The 20,868-nt window shown below is 39.2% G+C and overlaps 1 protein-coding gene across 8 annotated transcripts in view; it reads right to left on the bottom strand.

Moving 5' to 3' along the window:
- The window catches only part of shank3b (SH3 and multiple ankyrin repeat domains 3b), a 60,581-nt gene extending 43,163 nt beyond the window's left edge, over positions 1-17,418 (bottom strand). For 6 of the 8 annotated variants that reach the window (XM_085137175.1, XM_085137178.1, XM_085137176.1 and 3 more), the window contains exons 1-2: positions 17,127-17,418; positions 4,939-5,332 (exon numbers count right to left, since the gene is read on the bottom strand). The gene's annotated coding sequence lies outside the window, so the exon portion shown is untranslated. The remainder of the gene's footprint in view (positions 1-4,938; positions 5,333-17,126) is intronic. The other 2 variants (XM_085137177.1, XM_085137179.1) reach the window with 1 other exon arrangement.
- Between the last annotated feature and the right edge of the window lie 3,450 nt (positions 17,419-20,868).

The following is a 20,868-nucleotide window of genomic DNA, read 5'->3' as shown; positions in this document are numbered from 1 at the left end:
TTTTTGTTCTTTGTAACTTATTTTCTGGTCTGTGGTCTTTATTACACGCTACACTCATTACTACTCTAGTAGTCGAACCTAACTAGTCCTAGTGTACTGTAATGACTCCAGAAGTGTTACATTATGATTACCACATTCATGAAGTTCACCATAATTCAGCATTATGGTTCATGTTTCAGTTTTTTCACATTCTCAGAGAAAAGAAAAAATCTGCCCACACATGTTTTAGATAGATGGAATAAAACTGAATAGTTCGTCGATCAATGGCAGTTTTTACCATATCTGATATTTATCAGATGTCTTTTGATGACCTGCAGGTATACACAAATGCTTTCATGCAGTTTCTACAACTGATTTCTATTCAGGTCTAAATTAATGGTCTTTTATTGGATCTGAACTGCTGTCTTCAAGGGAAAAGTCCTGAGATTTATTTTTTTATATCCACTATAAAGGCAGATGTATTCAGCCTTAAAGGAATATTATTTCTATTTTCTCTGTACAGATCCTACCCTGCACTAGACTTTGAAAAATTAAGGTAGAGAGGAACCCAGCTACACCAGAGGACCTTAACCAAATGGCAATATGAGACAAGTTAGGACTATAAATACTCTCATCAACTAAAATGCCAGACAGCAGACGATCTATAAGAAATTTGAGTAAAGTTCTAGTATTGCCCTTTCATAAATCTGACGGAGAAGTAGACCAAATAAAAAAAGGTTAAAATCAATTCAGCAAATAGATCTTCAAACACCTGGAAAATGTAGACGGGTTCAGTTTTTTTCTTTCCATCTCTCATTGCTTCTTCCATTTTGTTTCATCCCTCTTCTCTTCCCATTCTTCCCTCCATCTCAGCCGCTCTGAAAATCAGACTTTCACACCTGAGTGAGCAAAACGTTTCTGCTACATATCGGCAGTCAAAGTATTTTTTCCCTGGTAAAAGCGCAGCTCCTTGTTATCTTTGTGCTTGCTGTTGTAAATGTTAATGGGTCCTTCAGGTAATACTCAGTGGGAGCAGGAGCAGCTTTTGTGTTGCTCACAGTGACTGTTTTCCTCCACTCTTCCCTGCAGAGTGCTCTGTTATGTAATGTCTCCTCGGGTTGGTCGTCAGGTTTCTTTCAGGACCGAGCTGATCAAGGATGTTCTGTGCTTCTCCAATTTAGGCTCGACTTTTGGGAAAAAGTTGAAATTGTTTGTTCAATTAGAGCAGCAGGAGACTTTGTCCTGAAATAACTTGGGGTCAACACTTTGATCATTTCCAGTTTTTGTCCCGAGTGGAGCCACTGTCCTCCCACACAGAACAATGCTGAGGCTACATTCTTCATCTGGAAGTAGAAGTGAGGTCTAAAAATGCTTTGGTTCCTGAAGACCACAGGAAGAGTCAGATAAGAATTGATTAATAGTAAGAGTTTACACACAAACACTGAATTTTCTCTGTCACCAGCCGGTTGATGAACATTAACTGCCCAGTGATAAGGCATAGAGTCCATCTATTTCAAACAGAATCTAAATCTTTGTGAATCCCATAACAGGTGTATTTTTCTATTAACTCTGAGGTGTCAAATGGGTTTCATTTATTGCAGCTTGTTGATGGATACCAAAAGTATTAGAGACAATCCCAAATGAATTCCAACTTGTGCCTCCAGTTCTTGTTTCAGTAGTTAAAGATCCATGCTGTACAATCATCCCACCGTGGAAAAAGAACAGTTCAACGAAATCATTAAAAACAAATTACCATGAGATATGCATGACCACAGCTGTATTTATGGCAGTTTAGGCAAATATGTAAATATGGTATATGTCATTGATACATTAAGGTGAAGACCATAGAAAGCCTTTAGTCAGTTTTTCTCAGTACATTTGAAATTGATGAGCTGTCATGTGATGAATACCAACCAAATTCCATTAAAAAAGGCCTTTTTTACTCAAAAAAACATTTTAAATCCAACGAGTGTATCAGCAGTCTACATTTTGACATCTGAAAGTTAAGTATAATTTTAGTTGACAGCTGGAAAACTGATAAAAAGCTCAGATGTACTTTCACGGCCCTCTTGTATAATTCAGAAAGACTGAATGTTCCTCTGTAGTGAGAAGAGCGTCTGTGTTTCCAGCTGACAGCGATCACAGTCTGGCTGTTTTACACACCGAGTGATCAGAATAAAATAATTTGGAAAAAAAAATTAGCTTGACGTCTTGAATTTCAAATTCTGTGTTTCAGAGGCTGAAAGAGAAGAAAAAAAGCACAGCAAGTTGTCGAGTGAAGGCTAAGTGAGAAGCACGTCTTTACTTGTGCTGACAGTTTGCCTTCAGCCTACATACACACTTCCACCTTGTTACAATAGAACTGGCCTAAAGCCAATTAATCAGGCACTTCAGATATTGCCGTTATTATTGGAGGAGTCAGGAGGGGAACACCGGGTAAGTTTTCCTGGACTCGAGGTCAGAAAGGGGTCTTCGTACCTTTAAATATTTTTTTTTCTTTTGTGATTATTCATTAATCACGTTGTTGTGTTTTGTTACTCAAGTACTTGTCCAGCATTTCATTCATTTATTTATTTTTTATTCTGTTTAGTTTTCTTTCAGTTTATATCAAGTAGTTGAGTTCTAGTTAATTTTTTCACTAGTTTCAGTATTAAATTCTCTAGTGTATTTATCCATAGGTTTGATAACATATAGACTTTATACTCAGACAACTTTGAATTAAACCTATGGGAGAGTTCTGCAACAGCAAAGGTGGCAGCCGAGGCATAACTTCCAAAGGTAAAAATTCGACTGGTGATTCTATACATACATATTCAAAATGACTAAAAACAGCCATGAAGAGACTCAAAATAAGCCCAAAGAGAGAAAAAATGGCTTCCTCCTCCACTACTGACAGGGCGCCTCAGCTGCTTTCACTGCAGCCAATAGCTGCAGGATGTGAGCGCTGTTTGAATCACGGCAGCAGAAAAGCTAATTCACTTCTTCTTCAGACCTGCAAACATGACTCAAGGTTTGCAATGTTGTGGCATGAATGTGAGCCAGTGAGGAGTGTTTTTTCTGCTCTTTATAGACTGAGATATAAAAAAAAAGACTTCATTGACCTTAAATATGCTGGAAGAACCTAAATGAAGAGGTGGAGGAACCAGCAGAAACGGGGTCCTATATTAGACTGAAAATGAATGAGTGTCTGGAAGTGTTTTAAAATATCACACTTGTCCTTTTTTTCTTGTTTTGGTCCTTTTACTACAAATCCTGTCCTGAAGCAAACAGCAATGTAACAGCATCAAGTCTCCAGATCGACAGTTTCTCAACACACACGTATAATGTCAGTGCTCCATAAATGTATGTTCAGTCATAATAAGACAAGCCATCTTCTTACATCATTTTCTCAGGTGCTATGATACTGGCCTAAGATTGAAAACACACTTTCCTCTGGATATTTGTTTGCTTGAAGCAGCTCTAAGTGTTTTTCATGTAAAATCCACAAAGCTCAGTTAGAAGATTAGGAAAAGACCACATAATGTCCTAAAATCGCTGCAATCTAGAATACTGCTCAAATGTCTTGAACCACCACTAATTTCTTTATAATTTGCTTTTAGGAAGTGTGACTTGTAATGTTTTTTAAAGTGCTCTTGAGTAATAGTTGTTCAGGGTTTCTTATGGACATTGGCTGCTTTTTCATTGATTTTCAGTGTAGTCCTTGAACCTGACAATTTTCAGAGGACTAATAGTGGGAAACTTGGTATATCTCAGCATTGAGTGCAGTGTTCAAGTGGAAACTGTAAGAGAGGAGAATACAGAGGAAGTACCAGGCCCAAAAACTATCTACAGCAGACAATCATTACCTTACAGTCATGTGTGTAAGAAATAAGAAAAAACTGAAGTTGATCCATCTACTGTTTACTGAAGTCTCATTGGAAATGGTCTCAGTGGAAAGCAGCTATCAAGAAACCCTTCTTGAATAAAGGAAACAGGGAGAGGAATTCCAGAAGGAGGTCCAACAGTGAGCGTTTACAGCCATCTGTAAAAGATGGCGGAGGCTCTGTTATGGTCTGGCTGCATTTGAGCCAGTGGTGTTGAAGATCTTGACAAAAAGGGTTGGAATTATAAAGAAAGTACCAATAGATTCATTTTTCAGCATAACAATGATTCCAAACAGACTAATGTAATAAAGGCATATCTGGATAGAAAAGCACACAGTTGAACAATATCATTCATGGATTGGCCTCCCAAAGCCTGGACCTCAACATTTTGAAGAAGTGTGGAATCAGAATAAAAGGCAGAAACATCCAAAGAAGAGCTTTGAATGTCCTTCAAGAACTGTTCATGAAGACTATTTTAAAAAATTACAGAAAGCTGGCTCAGACAGTTCAAACTGTGCTGAAGAATAAAGGTGATCATATCAAATATTGACTGTCAAGTTTGTTAGAATGTTACAAACTCTGTCTCTGTATGCTCTCAATATATTGTGTTTCTAGCAAAATGAGTGGTGGCTCAAGTCTTTTGCACAGCGCTATAAAACCGCTAAAAACCACAAAATGACCTCAGAAAAACTAAATATGTCTCTAAAAGAATGAAATGACCAAAACCAAACTGACTAAATGACAAATGACTAAGTAGCCTCACAAAAACTAAAAACAGTCAAAAACACTCCACAAAAAATTACCACAAAAGACTACAATGAGTAAAATCAGACTCAAAGCACAAAAAATAGCCAACAGTGAGAACAAAAAGATTAAAAACAGTCATAAAACAACTAATATTGACTCCAGAGACAAAACAAATGACTAAAAAAAGACTCCAAATGGACTCAAACGGGAAAAATGACTTAAAACAAACTCAAAACAGTCTCATAACAGCTGAAAGTGACAACAAAGAGTCAGAAATGGCTAAAAGCAAATCCATCATCGGTTCAAGTGCAGAGAGGAAACCTAGTAATATCAAGATAGATTTACTCACCTATCGTCAAGAGTCCCATCAAACTTTTCCACTGTCCTTTACTGAGTTCGACTGGTCTCTTCTGGTCTTTCCTGATTCTGTTTTGGTCTGGGTTACTAGTCCGGTGATTTCTTTGGTTTCTGGTCCTGGGGCAGCCTGGTGCAGCCTGGGGTGCCTGCTTCCTGTGTCTCTGAAAGGTTTTGATTGGATGAAGATGTGGTGTAATCCTGTAGTAGCAGTAGGATGGGTGCTTTCTGCAGCAGATGGAGACCTTTATATTGTAGTGCCTTTTGTTGAACCCTTCAAACTATGAAAGATTGTGTGTTGTAATACTGTAGTTAAAGTGTAGTAATCCTGCAGGGGAGTGAGAGGTCTCAGGTTTTCAGATTGTGTTCTGGGAGCTGCCCTGCCCATCCTGTAGAAAGGGAGGAAGAGAGATGAGGAAGAGCGAGAGGAAGACGGGTGGGAGGTAAAGGCGAGGGAGGCCAGGATATAGAGGGGGGAAAAGAAGGAGAAAAAACATGTTAGGAGATGGTGGAGCAGTGTGAATCAGAAGTGGGTCAGACACAGCTGCATTTCACGGAGGCCATTTCAGGTTCACTTAGTTACACAATATGAAGTTGTTAGCATGGCAACAAGGCTGCAAACCATGCTGGCAGAATTATGTAAAGTTTTACATATTGATTTATTTCTCAGTTTCTATTCTAAGCCGAGTACAAAGAAACGTGAACTGGCTGAGGGCCTCACTGCAGCAGCTGAAGCTCGTACATGCTAGCAGGGTCGATTAGTTGCTAGCATGTACGAGCGAGTCAGTGTATGGACTGCAAACTGACACTCAAAGATAACCTTGAACCATGAGACTTAGCATCAGGGAGCCAGTCGCCAATTATTTTACTCATTAAGTATTTCTTTATTGCATTTGGTAAGTAAATTCTGTTTTATTTTTCTATATTACGTTTATAGAACTATTTTACCATACAAAGTCAATGTATTGTGTTACATTAGCCTTTTCAGCAACTCTTTTGCATCTTATGTAAGTGCTTTTATTTACTCAGTTTTGAAAATTTAAATGAACTCCATTTTTTTCCTGTAAATTTTTAACTTATTCTGCTTTTTAAAGTCTTTGGATTTAGAGCTAATTTAACTAGTTTCAGAGAGAAGATGAACTGCAGAACTGCACCAAGACCCAGCAAGGATTATTTTGAACTATAAGTCAAGCATGGTACTCTAGTAGAGTCCAAGAATAAAAATATGGAGCTGGAAATGAGCAAAAAGTTATTTCAACTTACACTTGTCCTTCTATTTTCTTAACCAGCAATCCAACAGTTGCTTTAATTCGGTTTATTCGATTAATTCGGCTACATGCACTGTTGGGGAGTAACATAATACGTTACATATTTAAAATACAAAATATGAGTAACTGTATTCCGTTACAGTTACTGTTTCAAAAGGTGGTATTCAGAATACAGTTACTTTGTTGAAATAAATGGATTACATGGCGGTCTTTTCTTGTTTCATATCTTAAGCTATGCTCTCTCTATTTTTGGTAACTCCACGCTGGTGGAAACCCAAACAACACATGCATGCCTTACCCAATGTCCACCTACTGTTACTCATTTTATATTAAGATTTAAAAATCTAGTTGGTATTGGTATGGTGAGTAGCCTTAGGTAATAGTAATAAATCACACAGCGATAGTACATTCATGTAGTTGTAAACAGCATGATAATACATTAAGCAATCCAAAGTATTCAGAATACGTTACTCTCATTGAGTAACGTAATGGAATTTGTTACAAATTACATTGTGGGGCATGTATTCTGTAATCTGTAGTGGAATACATTTTAAAAGTAACCTTCCCAACACTGGACACATGCCAGTTTAACTTGTGTTGATCTGGAATTGAGAGCTGAATACAGACACCAGTGGAATTTCTTATGCCTGATCATTATAGTGCTGGCAGGAAATCTCTATTCCCGTATCCAACAAACCTAACAAACTGTCCTGCAAACTCTTCTGTAATTCTACCATATATTACAGGTTATTCACCCTGATACTTTAAAAGCTTATGTTGTCTCCACTAGTCTGTTCATATATATATAGTATCCAATGTGTCCTGACTGATGCAGCCACCAAGATTGGGCTTTCTTTTATTTATTTATTTTTTACAATTATTTTATGCATCGCCAGCTTTAACTTATCAATGGTGGTAGAGTGCTTGAGATTCAGATACGAAAGACCAACAACATATAAAGATCAACACCTGACTCAAATTTGGCCCTACAATAAAGACCAAAGTTATGCATAACCAAATCCGAAAAACAGACTGAGTGGGAGTAACCTCTGGTAGCCTGTTAGCTTATGGTAGCCTACTTGCAGGCAGTTGGTGGCTTGCTAATTGCTAACAGCATGCTAGCCAGCTGGTCTGTGTGGATCTGTCTGTAAAACCGGAATGTTTCCACAGCAACGCAGACAGCAGGAGGACATGTTGCAAACAAGAACACAATTTAAAACAAGTAAAGACAAAGATTAGAAGGACTTCCTCTGACTCACGCTTCCTGTTTCCTGTCTGGGTTGCCAAGGAAACGGATGTTTGCCAGGAAAAAGCTGAGAACCTGGACTTCACTGATAACACTCACATTTAACTTCTATCTTTGTGACAGACCCTGTTGAAATTTCCTTAACTGTAACTTGATTTGACATTAAACCCTCAAATAGGCATGCGATAAAAAGACAACCCAATGATGGTATAATTCTTACATTAGTCCTCATAAAAACAGCTATACAAGAACACAGACATACACATACACAGCTTTTTAACATTTTATGCCCCATCACTGAAAATTTAAGAGGCAACCCAAAAGGGCTGAAAAATGAAGCTGAAGAAAAATTGCAATTGCTCTAATGTCCACTTGAGGCAGGCTTCTTGAGTACCATATTCCCATATTTCTGCATAAATCAATAGATGGAAGAGGATATGACATTGTGCTGGTTTTGTTATTTGTCAGGAAGATTGTAAAAGACCTACTATATTAATCAAGTTAAGACGATTTGAAAGAAGAAAAATTGAGAAAAAATCCTGACCTCTGGGATTAAGACACAGGTTGTGCTTAAATGCCTGAATGTAAATGTTAACTATAAAAACAGAATTCAGACAGACTAGACTCAGACTACATGCAAATTTGATGTAAGGTCCAGAAGCCCTGTTATAGGATCATACATTAATGCTCACAGAGTAATAAAATGGAAAAAAAGGTTAACGCTAAAAAATCTATATTTCTTACTATATTTTTTTACTGACGCTCATCAGGTAAACACCAAGACAAACGCTACTGAAAAAGTTTAGACCCTCCCGCTATTCATCCAGGAATGTTGATGTTGTTTCCAGAGAATTAAGGGGGCAATTGACATCGATTTCATCCAATCACATTTTCCTAACTGTAACCTGATTCTAACCTGAAACCCCACAAAACTCTGCAATAACATTGTTACCCAATAAAATGTCCCCGCACTCACACTAGTTCTCACAGCTGAACAAGAACACATGCACATACACATATTCTTGTATATCTTCTTGAGGTCCCTCATTGACAATTGCTTTGATGTGACTTAATTTAAACCTGAACCATGAAACAGGCCTCTAAGAAAGCGAGGACCTGACAAAATGTCCTCAGAAGGTCAAACGCTTACAGAAGTCCTCCTGAACAAGAACACATCCACATATTCTTCAATTTACATCTTTTTGAGAAGCCTCATTGTTATTTCCTTAGCTGTAACTACAGAACAGAACTAAAAGTACTTAAAAAAAGGTCTAATACTCACAGTCCGAATAAACATGGATGAACAAGACCACATTAATTTTGTCCTAATTTGTATTTGATATATTTCACATCCAACATGAAGTATTAAAACCTGCTGTTACATTATGTGATGAACACATTACAAATCCCCCCCAAATCCTGTGTGGATTAAACGATCTTTGGAGATTTTTAAAAATATTATAGCCCATCACAACACCAAACGCAACACAGCATGTATCCTATTTACAAGTGTTGTCTGTACATGTCTTTTCTGTGTCATCGAGCTCCATTGTTGTCCAAAAAAACCATCAGTGAGCTGCACTGTTGCTCGGAGAGAAAGACTGTTCCTTCTATTTATAAATGTAGACACTAGAGTTTATTCAGAAACGACTGCAAAGACTAACAGTAGCGATCACTTTCACGTCTAATTTAGGGTTATAGTTACCCTTTAGGCCTGTAGTGAGTTTGCATTGTTCGCCTGCAAATCAATCACTTCATGAATAATAACAAACAGGCGTCTTGTAGAGAAACATACTGGGATGATTACAGTGGGATTGTTTTGTTTTTCTGATGGCCTTTATGAACCACAGATTTGACAAAACCAACTGAAACTTTTAAGTACTTTTAACGGTTTGAGTATGTAAAATCTGAATATAAGTAGGGAACACAACAGTTGTCCAGAAATTATGCCAAAATATATTGATTACCCTGTGGTGCTGTTTCCAGCAGAGGTCAAAAGATTAAAAGATGGATTGGGCCCCCGCATACTGTACATGTTTATTGGTATGAAGAAAGGGCTGAATTTGAAAGTGAAGCTGTTTATTTACCTAAGTTCTGCTGCTACTCTTCCATATCGTTAGGAGACAGATGAATTGATTAGGGCATATATCTAAACCTAATCGGCATCTCCTAGGTGAAGGTGAGTGTTCTTGGCATGCCCTACTGGGAGGAAGACTCAGGGAAGATCCAGGACATGCTGGACATATTATGTCTCAAAGCTGGCCTGGGAATTTCCGGATGAGCTAGAAGAGGTTGTGGGGTCTGGGTTTCTCTGCTTAGACTTGATGGATAGATGTTCAACTGCTTGTTAACGGAAGTGTCTAATACCCCAATCACATGGCAGCAGCTTGATGCTTCTAGGTATATAGAAATGGTGAAGACGACCTACTGAAGTTCAAACCAACCATGGGGAAGAAATGCTATCTTTTTGTCTATTAGGATTTTCCCATACAATCAAAGTGGTTATCTGCGTTACCCTATCTCAAACAAACACTTGTTACAACCAAAGTATATAAAAGAGCATCTCTGAATGCTTATGTCGAACCTGGAGGTGGATGGGTGATAGCAGCAGAATGACACACCAGATGCCACAACAGAGAACCGAGGCTATAATTCACACAAGTTCCAAAATTTGACATTGGAGACTGGAAAAATATTGCTTTGTCTGATTTCTGCTACAGAATTTTGAATAACTAAAATGAAAACAAGGATCCATCATACCTTGTATTTTCTGGGCACACTCTGTGCCCCTTAGTAGCAACTGTGAAACCTGTACACCCCACAGCCTACCTGATTACTGGTGCTGACTATGTCCATCCCTTTATGACCGCACTACGCCCATCTTATGATGGCTGCTTCCAGCAGGATTACAATCCATGTCATAAAAGCTCCTATCATTTCAAACTAATTTCTTAGTTAGCCTGGGACAACCAGATAACTCACAGTTTAGGCAGGTAGGTAGAACACTAGGCTTTTATTTGGCATAACAACAACAAGACCACACAGGACAGGTCTCCACGGCTCTACATGTGCCAGTTTCAGGTAGATCCCTGTATCAACATGTTACAAAGGTAAGGTCTCCCTCAGGAGAACACGAGAAAGGTGTGGCTGGCTGTAATGGCTATAGGCAACACACACACTCTGAGGGTCTTAGTGAGAAGACCCCCCTACTAGTGCTATGCCATTATAACAGACGCTATAATATGACAATGAGTTCACTTTACTTAAGTGGCCTCCACAGTCACCAGATCTCACTAGATGTGGTGAAACAACAGATTTCCATCATGGATGTATGTAAGTATGCAGCAACTGTGTGATGCCATCATGCCAACACACATGTTAACATGTACCCAACCGCCAGACACTTAAAGCTACAGTTTGACTCAGGCCTAAACTTTAACTGAGACATCAGGAAAGTCTTCCAGTCTTGCTTCAACGAAATCAGATCTGTCACCACAATTAAACCAGTGCTTTCAAAATGTGATCTGTGAAAAAGTCGTCCATGCATTTATTTCCAGGTTAGATTACTTTGTTTTTTTTGGTGTAAATGAAATGTCACTCATCTCCATCTGGTTCAAAATACAACAGCTCTGGTTCTTACTGGTTTAAGCAGATGGCGTCACATTACCCAGATCCTGGCTTCTCATCACTGGCTCCCTGTAGGTTTTAGAATTGATTGTAAGATTTTACTGATATTTTTAAAGCCCGATGTGGTTTGGCTCCAAGCTGCATAGCAAATATGTTGACCCCACATGAGCCAATTCAAACCTTAGATCCTCAGCCCTCCTGGCTGTTCTGAGACTTAAATCTAAAGTAGATGATGGTTTTGCCATCAGGACTTTGGAATGACCTACCTTTGAAATCAGTGTGACTTCTAAAAATCACATATTTATGTGTTTTATATGATGCATTCTCTCTTTCGTTGCTCTTTCTGACATTTATTGTTCTATCATATCTTATTGTTTTGTAATTGCTAGTGTATCATTTAAAAATTTGTTGTATACTTTTATGGAGAGTTGTACTGTTTTAACTTCCCATTCACAATATTGTTTTATTTTTGGCCATACTGTGTGATGTCTGTCAAGAAGCTTTGTCAACTCTTTTTTTTAATATATATCAATAAAGTTATTATCCCTCAGAGGCAAATTCTGAACCAAAAAACTAGAAATCTTATATTTTTTTTTAAATCAAAATTGCAACTACTACTAAAAAATATTGTATTGAACTTGTATAGACCACAAACCCTAAAAACTCTGCCTCTCCAGCTTTTTATTAGGACTACTCCTGTTTTTAAAAACTCATGGTGTACATTACCACACATGCTTCATAAAATAATCACTATCAGGGCTTCTAAGCTTTCTGAGGCTGAGGATCAGGATTTTATCACAGGGAGTAGACCAAACCACACAGCAGCATGTCACACCAAACCACTCTGGGGATGGTGTTTGTGCTGATATGTGCAGTGTTGGGGAGTAACGGAATACATGTACCGCCGTTACGTATTTAAAATACAAAATACGAGTAACTGTATTCCGTTACAGTTACCGTGTAAAAAGGTGGTATTTAGAATACAGTTACTTTGTTGAAATAAATGGATTACACGGCGGTACTTTCCTGTTTCATATTGTGGCGGGTCAGGACTGTTTCGTTTTTGTTTGACAGTAGTTCCAGGCAGCAGCGTTGCGGTTGCCATGGTTACAGGGTGACGCTCTCGCTCTGCGTGTTTCCTGGGTGAGAGAGCGCCTTTTTGTTGTTGTTGTGCTAAGCTAATAGGCAGAATGTAGCATCATAGGCAGTGTAGTCCGTGCTGCAGGGAGAATGGACTGCCATACTCATTATGTGTCTGTGAGCGCGAGGTGGGAGAAAAAGGAGAATCGAAAAGTACGAGTTGTCATCGAACAAAAACGGGAGCTGGAAGCATGTAAATATAATAATAACCACTACAGCCAAGAAGAGTGCCTGACGAGCCCAGTTGTAAGTAAGCTATTAAAACTCGACTGTATGCTTTGTTCGTGTTTTCCTCCGAAACAATAAGTTCCGTTGGAGCAGCCTTTCAACGCCTCTCTCTGTCTCTCGCAAGCAGAGTTGACCCACACAACAAAGTAAAGCTAGTTTTCAGCTACGAGCCCGACACGGAACCGTATTAGCCAGAGGTCCCTTTACTACGGTTCGGAGCCGCGGACCTTCAGTAATAGTAATAAATCACACAGCAATAGTACATTCACGTAGTTGTAAAATGCATGATAATATGTTAAGTAATCCAAAGTATTCAGAATACGTTACTCTTATTGAGTAACGTAACGGAATACGTTACAGAATACATTTTAGGGCATGTATTCTGTATTCTGTAATGGAATACATTTTAAAAGTAACCTTCCCAACACTGGATATGTGATGGCAGTAGGAACTTAAGATGCCACTGCTGTACCTCACTGATTGAACCTCAGCATATATAATTTCACTGTGTGCAGTTTAACCCTTACACTGAAAGTTATTCTCTACGTTAGCCATCTGATGAGAGATAATTATATGTAAACCAGCCAAACTAGCTAACTCTCCAAATTCAAATCAATTAAATTTTATTTATATAGCACCAAATCACAACAACAGTTGCTTCAAGGCGCTTACTAGTTTGTTTATTTTATCCTTTGTGTCCGACTTGGAGCCTATATCCTTTCTGGTTTACTACTGACTGACCTCATAAGCAAAGAGGCGCCTTCCTTAAGATTGCGTACAGGTTCACGCTACCGTAAATCAGCCAAATAACAAAATACAAAAATATTTTAAAGGTTGAAGGTTTATACCAACGTCTCTATGTTTTTGTTTGAGCTAGCTTACTGCAAACTTCCAATTCACCTCAACCTACTAAATTATCTCCTTCACAGATGACTGGCCTCTACATTTGATTATAATATCTGGAAACTTTATTGGACTTGTTATAGGTTTTGGCCCTTGAAACGCTTAGTGCTAACTCTGTCCTTGTTTACTTTTGGGAAATAAAAGAAGATATGGACCTAGAAAAGGTTAATACCGTCACACTTAACAATCAGATAGTCACTGTGGATGCATTATCTTGGCCTTCAGTGATGCTGTAAGGAATCTGGGAGTCATCATATCCTTTAACTCGCACATAAAAGACATCTGGAGGACCACGTTCTTTCAGTTACTTAATTTGTCAAAATTAGGAACACCCTGTCTCAGAATGAAAGTGAAAAATGGCCTTTATCCTTAATATCAGGAAGTCCTAACAGCTCTCTGAAAAAGCCTCCAGGTGATCCGAAAATGCTGCTGTGAGAGTACTAAGAGACATCATATTTCTCTCATATTGGCTTCTCTTCATTGCCTTGCTGTAAAATCCAGAATTGAATTTCAAACAATTGTCCTTATACGAGATGAGATTTCTCACTCGCCTAAATGAGTCGAAGTAGCTGTGCAAACAGACCAGTTTGTTTTAACCGAACCAAAGTGAAAACATCCCTAAATTGAATCTTGAATTCATGACTTTAATTTGATGATAATTCCAGTCCTCTCCCAGCAGTTGAGAGAGCTTTTGACTGCATTTGCATTCATTATGTATCTGCGCTCTTGCTGCACTTCTCGCCACATGTGTCGCTCTGAATATAAACAGCCACATCCTGATAGCACCTCTGAATGCTTCAGGTGTGCTCACAGCTGGATTTAAAGCCATCCATTTGTGGTCAGATCACCAAAGATGCTTTTTATTGTAAGGTGTGAACAAGATGTGTGTGTGTGTGTGTGTCCTGGAAATGCAGCTCCCCTGGCCATTACCATGGTAACCAATAGCAGGAGCTGATAATACACACTGAATTTCTCTCCCTCTGACACACACTTTATCTTGTCAAGTTTCGCACATCACTGGGAACCTAAAATCTGAGGAGAATCTGTACTTCTCACATTAGAGTAAGAACAAGAATTCTTAGAGCATCTGATACAATGGACTGAATGAGCATCAGTGTCTTCTCCTGAATGAGACAAAGCACAGCAAATTGGAAAAGATAAAAACCAAACAACGATTTCTGATCTCGAGACATAACATAATATTGTTTCAACATATGCATCCAGCGTTTTCTCATTATACTCAAGGCATCACTTGGCATCGGTGCCCTGATGAAGTGGTTGCAGCAATATCTGTAGCCAAGAGATAAAGGCCTCGTTTTACAGCCCCACAGTGCCCACTTTAGGTGGTGGAAGAATACACTGTATGTATGTCAGGGATGTGTTTTTCTCCTGTTGTTTTTTCCTTTGCTGATTTGTTTTATGTAAAAACTTAGTTTGATTTAGTTCCTGAACTCTACCTGGTTTGGTTTAGGTACTAAAAACGACTTAGTTTAGCTTATGCTACTGTTGTTTTCACTATTTACAGAGACATTTGCTTACAGAGAGCCTATGGAGAGGCATTTTTATTCATCATAAATGAGCTCCTGTGCAGTCCTCCAAAATCCAAGGGTGGACACTCTTGTGCTATCCCATAAATCACCACAGAGATACTTTTAAAGATAGCATGACCATTAAAAGATTTAAAAATATCAATATCAAATATAAGACTGTAATGAGATGTAATATTGAGGAAAAAAAAGGCTCAAAAACAACCGCAAAGACCACAGAATGACAAACGGACAATAAAGACTCAAAGAGACTGTAAATGCAAATGCTAATGCAAACATGTTTTCCAACAAAGATACAAGACAATTAGTGTTTCTGGCCTCAGGGCCTTCATGGACTAAATGGGGGTTAGCGTGGCCAAGGCCAACCTGTTCGGGGCCTTTAGGAGGTTTCCACACAGCTGGACCTTTGGAAACATCTGTTAACTACAATTTTCACCATTTTCCACACAAATAAGTTCTAATAGTGTAATCACTCCTCTGAGAAATGTAAATGAGCTTAATGGACAACAAAACAACCCTTTTTAACAATTAGGTTAACTAAAAAAGTTGAAGCTGGCTGCATCAGCCAGTCCCCACAGACTCCTACATTCAAATGTCTAACTTAATATTAGAAATAAACAGGTATCTAACATTGCTAGTGTGTAAAAGTTTTACCACTAGATGTCAGTGGATCAGCTGATTTTTGCTTTATTACCCCTCCCAGTTCGAGTGCATAACAATAGCTAAGATGGCTGCTGTATGACAAAAATGTTTCAATCTCCAAAATAGCTGAAGCCAACCTGTATGTTTCTACTACTGTTTGTACTGGAACCTGCAGATTTTCCCTATTTGTGGAAGGCTGTCAGTCCACTGCTTACCTCAGCTGTTAATGCTGGATGAGAAGTCTCTACACTCTTTACTCTGGAGTCATCAGTCAGAACTGATACAGGTCATTGATACAGGCCACTTCTGACTGATGACAACTATACTGTGGTGAGTTGTTGAGAATATGCTGAATTTTTCTTTCTGAAAGTGCTGCTTTTTTGTTGCTGTTATTTTTGTTAGCTGTGGTTAGCTGCCAGTAGCTAGTCTTAGCGAAACTGTCTTTGAATTGATTCTAACATTGTCTCTACGATGTGCAAATGTAATCAATATCAGAGGAAAGGTATGATTTTTAAAAATCTGGCCTAAGAGGTCACAAGCCAGCTTCCACAAACTGCAAATCGGATTAATTATAAGATGTCAGATGTCTTGTCTTGTTTGATGAGTGAAGAACGCCATTCATACCATTCATTCAAAACTACGATCTGGCATTTAAGAATGGAGTTTTTCCAAAGCTTTCCAGAAAAAAATCAGCCTCTATGATTTTTTTAATTACACTTTCTTTTTGCATTAATTTGTGATATAAATTTCTTTCACAACAGCTTTTAACCACCTAGCTGTGACAGCAACAAGATGTCAAAGAGAGTCAGTGCTTTAGAAGAAGATTCACTTCCTGTTCCTGTTTTAAGTGGGTTTTTTTCTTACTCTTTTTTTAGTGGGATGGGCTGGAGGGGATCATGTGTTTAGGTGGTCGGTCTGAGACTACAGCCTACACATTGGCAGCTGCGCTTACATAATACACACATACTCAAAGGACAGTAAAGTGATGCTGGAGGAAATAGAAACAGGAAATAAAAAGGTAGGACAAGAGAGGAAAGGAAAGGAAAGCAGAGGAGAGGAGAAGAGAAGGGGAAGGAGGTATGCAGACATAAAGGAATTAAAAGATAGACAGAGAAGGACGTAAGAAGAGTAAAGGAATCAAGAGGAAAAAAGGAAGAATGCAGAATAAAAATTAAGGAAGGAACAGACAAGGTAAGGTACAGAAGAGGTGAAATGAAAAACAGAGACACGGGGATAAAGAAAAGAGGAAGGGGACAGATTGGCAAAGGAAACTAATAAAAAAGTATGAAAAAAGACCAAGACATAGAAAGGAAAGGAAAGGAAAGGAGGAGATGAAAGACAGTTAGGGAAAGGAAAGAGATGGGAAGGAGGGATGAGGGAAGGAAAGGAAACATATGATAAGAAGAGGTAAAAATGGTTAAGTGTGAATAAAAGGAATCACGACTTTTAAAGTTACAAATTACCGATTCACACACCTACACACACACTTGCAAACATATTGCTGAAACATCATCCAAACAAATCTTTAACATACACACACAGACACACACACACACATAGAGCGCTGCAGAGAGAGACTCACCCAGAAGATTGCCGACTCGTTCTCCATGATGATAAACTGAAAAGAAAAGATGGAGAGAGAAACACAGAGGAGGAGGAGAGGATGGGAGAGGATGGAAGATGAGGAGAAAAGAAGAGGAGGAAGAAGAAGAAGAAGAGGAGTATCTGGAGACAAAAAGAGAGAGGAGAAGAAGAGGGAGAGAGAGGGAGAGAAGCAGGATGAGTGGAAGGCTGGTCGGCTCAGCCCACACACTGCTAGCATGACACACTGTGGACGCAAGTGTGTGTGTGTGTGTGTGTGTGTGTGTGCACGTGTGTGTGTGCACGTTGTCTCCCACTCCAATGCGTGGGTTAGAAAACACACCTCTCTCTCGCTCTCTTTCTTTTTTCCGTGTCTTTTCTCCCTCGCTCGCTCGCTGTGAGCATGAGAGAGCAGAGAGAGAGAGAGAGGGGGTAAGCAGTGTGGGCGTGGAGGAGCGGCCCCATCACCATGGCAACGATGAAACCTGGTTGGGGGGGGGGGGAGAATTCAGCATCTGAGCATCATCACTGGCATCCAATGATGATGATGATGATGAGCCCCATTTAAAGATGGATGTGGGAAAAACAATAAATAAATCACACACTTTTTACTTGAATTTCAAGAGACTCGACCAATCAGAGTGCACGTGGCCCACAATCACATGACTCCTTCCCCTTCTTCACATGTAAACCTCTCACCCATCACTCAGCCATACTATATGTATGCACCACTCACAGAGCGCCACCCTGAGGAGTTTAACACGTCACCACAGGCCTCCTCTGAAAGCTAAACTTGGGCGTAAACGATTGACCTGGACAAAAATGTTTTGAAGTGTTCCATGTTTGGGGGAAAAACCAGAATAAATATCTTTATATGCACTTTCCAATCATTTAACATGGAGACATGTTGATTTCTGTGTAATGGACAGACGTGCTACCTAAAGTTAAGGGCAGGGAGCGACAGAAGATGTGGCAGAAGACATCAGCTGTGATAAACAAACAATAAACAGTTGTTTTGACCAGTGAGGAAACAGTGTGGATCCAAGGCACACCGACAACGGTGTGTTCACAGTAACTGGCAGAAGAAAATCTGAAGTATTTCAAAATCAGAAAACATGAACAGATAAGTTTAAATACTGTTTGTACATTTAAGAGCCAAAAGAAATAATTAATTATGCTCTTGTTTTAGACTTGTATTCTTTGTAATGGCCACCAGGGGGCCACACTTGTGGCTGCAAAAGGTCTTGTGGTCCTATGTGCGGGAAAACCTCTCTAAATACCTTCCTGATGAGTTTGTGAGCCCATTCAAAGAAAAGAAAGGACTAATACCAAACAATCAAGATGGAGACGTTGAAAACACTCAAGGCTTCAGAAGAGGACTTCACAAATCAACAGGTGACATCATGTTCACATTGTCCATGTTTTATACCGACTGTGGTTCTTCTTCTTGTTTCTTGGGCTACTAACTTCAGGGGCTGCCTCAGTGGATCATCCCATCCCATCCTGAGCATCCTCCACACTGTCACACCAACCCTCTCCATCCACAAACCTTCTCCGTGACCTTCCCCTTTCCCCCCTGTTGTCCGTGGTTATGCTGCAGATCTGTGTGCAGAACTTGTTCTTTATCTTCCAATCACAGAGAGAAAAAGTTGCTATTGGTGCATCACAGTGCCCTTCTAATGCAAAGGGAAGTGATTATACAGAAATTCACGCCCTGTGGTGAGACTTGAGGTGAAGACGCCACTGCATGAGTTAAAAAGATTTCAGCTTCAGTGAAAAATTAGCTGATGACAATTAGGGTCCCGAACCTCATCAGCTGGGAGCCTCCAGACAACATACACTGAAGCTGTTTGGGTTTTTTTCTCCAGGGAGATGAGGACAAAAGCAAAACGGAATGAACATGACTGCTGTAACAAAAGAATTTCCAAACTTCTGGATAAATAAAGTTGTATTGTCCATTAATCTGTGCTAGTCCTTGATGCTCTTTGTGGGTCATTCTTCAGTACCACAAAACTAGCTCCAGTTTCCCATTAAAACGTCTTTAATATTGCTTTGAGCAAAGTTTGCAGGCTTGAAGAAAACCTCTTAAACTGCAGGTCCGCAGGCCGCTGAGCCTGTTAAAGAACCACAGCGCTCTCTGGTGGACTGCAGCATGTTTGGCTCCGAGGTAAAACTGCACAGAGCAGAAAACAAACCTTCATTTCCTGATGTCTAACTAAAGGAAATACACGCAGGTTAAAGGTTGATATGTGATCTGAGTTATAAGGCCTGTGGCCGATTAAAAACCTCCTGAAATTCCTGATTCTTCTTCCTCCTCACCTTTCAGGAGATTTTCCAGCCATGCTGGATTAAAAGGAGGAAAGAGGAAAAAAATAGTTTCCCACAGAGCTGAATATCTGTGTTTTGGGGATTTACATTTAAATAAGAGGCAGATCGGCTCGCTACCATGGCAACAGCACATGGATGGGAGATTAAGCACCTTGTTAACATGTGCTATACGAGGTGTTTCCAGGTGTTCTGCAATTGAGGGTAAAGCTTTAAAGTGAGCACTTAAAAGGTTTTTTCAACTCAGTTTTGATTAAAATAAAATAAAATTGAGCAGCAGCCATAAAACAGTGTCATCTGCATCGGGTTAAAAAACCTACACCATGTATCACAGTGAATTCCACCTTATACTGTTTGGCCATGGTTTCATCATTGGCATCAATGTGAATACTTGGAACTGTTCTTTTTCGATGGTCGAATGACTGTGCAGCATGCATCAATAATGACTATAAAAAAACAAGACCCGAGTGCACAAGTTTGAATTTATTTTGAATGATCTCTAATCCACATGGGTTCAAATATATACATACACTCAAAAATTTGTTTATAAGTGATATTGAAGGTTTTGCAATGTCTTTTAACTTGACGGGTCCAAGGACTATTAACTTCTGATCAGTGATCATGATTAACTGCAAATGGTAGGTTCTCTTTACAGCATAAAAATGACTTGTTTGACAGCACTCACTGGACTGATCAATACTCAGATCAATTAAAAAGTTCAAGGAACTCATCATGTAAAAACAAGAATTCTAGATTTACTTAAATTGGAAGATCTCTTGGAACCATTTCTGAACAGCAGCAGATTCTAAGATCATCAGTTCAAACAACTGAATGCAAGTACAAATTATTAAAATGTGTAACTTTACCAAGGTCTAGAAGAAGACCCAAACTCTCACCCTCAGATGAGAGGAAACTGGTTAGGATGTTCAGGAACGACCCAGGAAACACCAAGGCTAAAGCCTGTTATAAACTGCAAAGTGCTGGAACACCAGCAGCATGGTCCACAATGAAGCCAGTTTTACACCACCATGGACTGAGATGGTGCATACCAAGAAAGAAGTCTCTGCTCTAAAATCAACACCGTTGAGACTCACTGAAACTTGCACTGTATAGAACACTGCACCAACTGTGGTGGTAGCATCATGCTCTGGGCTGGTACATTGCACGAAGTGTGTGGAATAATGGAGGAGGACTAAATTAAATTAAATTAAGAACTAGATGCTTGAAACTTGGACACAGACGGGTGTTCTAACAGGACAAATACATATCAAAATTGGTTCTGGATTGGATAAAGCTGGCTAACATTAAGCTTCTAGAATGGGCTTCCCAAAACCTTGTTGAAAATATGCTGAATTCAACTTAATTTTATTTATCTAGCATCAAATCACAACTGCCTCAAGGTGCATTTTTATTATAAA

This window comes from Neolamprologus multifasciatus, chromosome 17, assembly GCF_963576455.1.
Source record: "Neolamprologus multifasciatus chromosome 17, fNeoMul1.2, whole genome shotgun sequence".
Classification (NCBI taxonomy): domain Eukaryota; kingdom Metazoa; phylum Chordata; class Actinopteri; order Cichliformes; family Cichlidae; genus Neolamprologus; species Neolamprologus multifasciatus.
The sequence above is the reverse complement of the archived record's forward strand: the minus strand, read 5'-3'. Positions and strand labels throughout refer to the sequence as shown.